The following is a 1926-nucleotide window of genomic DNA, read 5'->3' as shown; positions in this document are numbered from 1 at the left end:
CAGCAACAATATCCCTAGTACCACAGCCCCTTCTAAACCCAGCCTGGACTTCTGGCAGTTCTCTGATGATGTGCTGTTCCAGTCGTTTTTGTATAATCTTCGGTAGATTCTTGCTTGCGTGTGAAATCAATGATATTGTTCTATAGTTTCCACAACGGGTTTACAAATTTTTAGGGAGGAGACCGCCCCATCTTTCTCCTGCTCAGCACCCAGTGAGTTAAAACTATTGACCTTTAGGTTAATAGTCCAACACTTATGCCATTATACCACTAGAGCTCTGAGAAAAGACACTAGTAGATAATATATTCCAATCATGTCTTAAAGAACAGAGAAAGAATGAAGGGAAAATGCAGAATACCTCAGGACTTGAGGAATCTGGTACAGCAGAGAAATGAAACTGAGAAGATGTTGAATTCTCTATGAAAAACTGCCTACCCACCTCTCCTGTAACCCAAACACAGCATACCAGCAACTACACAGTTGTCCACAGGCTTAGCATTTGGAAACAACACACACAGCAAAGGCCTAGAGATGAAAATGGAGAAATTAATGGAAAACCAACATTAGGATCCTAAAAAAGTTTAGATTGGCAGTAAAATAGAAATATGGAACAGCATCTATAACATCAGAACTTAAGTCTTTCTTATATTTCAAAGACCTCTGGAAGCCTCGTGCACTGGGAGTTGTCCTGCTAACCTGGAGCCACACGTGTCTGGAGCTTTGAATCTGCCAGTGATTTTGCAGGAGAAAGAGGGCAGTCCCTCGCCCTGTGATTTATGGCCTTGGAAATCTAATGGAGAGTCAGCAATGAGTTGGAGTAGACAATGACGCAGTAGACAAGAGTTTAAGGATTTTTGTTTTAAATGTTAACATAAAAAAATTCCACAAAAACGTAAACAGGTATGAAAATATGGTATATAAGATGTTTTTAGTGCTGTCTTTTGAATTTGGATAAGAAGTTTGGAATATAAAATAGAAAAGAGAGAGACTATTTGAAGTTAATTGAAAAAGAAATTTGACATTTGAGAATATTATTTTTAGTAAACAATAAAAATCTTTAAAAGTAAGATATTGATATGTGAGCTAGTTCAGCAGAACCAAAAGCTTATAGAAAATGCTTAATTTGTTTAACAAATGAAATAATAATAATGCAAGTATTTTAATACATGGAGGGAACTTTCAGAAGGATCCAAAACAGAATATTTAAAATTGTTGCTTCAGTTCTAAAACCACGATATGTGTGTTACTGAATTGAACAATTAAGCAATAATGTTGGATGGTGAGAATGAGCTTTCACATTGTTGGAGTGAGAGTTTACAAATAAGCAAGGTAAGAAGACTGGAATTACCCATGTGGATGCTTTTATGTTGTTTCTAGGTGCCAGCCCATTGGTTTCAACTCATAGTGACTTTATGCACATTAGAACATAGCATTGTACTGTCCTGTGCCGCCCTCGTACCCATTGCCGTGCTAGAGCCGCTGTCGCAGCCACTATTTTGTCAATCCAGATCATCCCCCCCACCGCGATCCTCTACTTTCCAACCATGCTGTCCTCTGATGATGGATACCTGCAGATTACAAACCCAAAGTGAGACAAAGTTGCACCATTTTTTCTTCCTTCTAAATATCATTCTGGCTGTGTGTCTTCCCAAACAGATTTGATTGTTGTTCTGGCAGTCCATGGTACATTTAATACTCTTTGCCAACATGACAGTTAAAAGATATTGATTCTTTTTGGTCTTCCTTATTCATTGTACAGCTTTCTACGAATGTAGTGCACCATGAAATTAGAACTGACTCATAGCTGACCTCCTTGCAGGTTTTCTGAGGTGATAAATTGCATATGAGGAGATTGTCCATCCTTCTTTAATGAGAGAACCTTGGTAGATTGGAACCATGTGCCATTGGGATTGCAAAATAGCTTCT

This window comes from Elephantulus edwardii, unplaced genomic scaffold (assembly GCF_000299155.1).
Source record: "Elephantulus edwardii isolate Elephantulus edwardi_28Jun2011 unplaced genomic scaffold, EleEdw1.0 scaffold00002, whole genome shotgun sequence".
Classification (NCBI taxonomy): domain Eukaryota; kingdom Metazoa; phylum Chordata; class Mammalia; order Macroscelidea; family Macroscelididae; genus Elephantulus; species Elephantulus edwardii.
The sequence above is the reverse complement of the archived record's forward strand: the minus strand, read 5'-3'. Positions refer to the sequence as shown.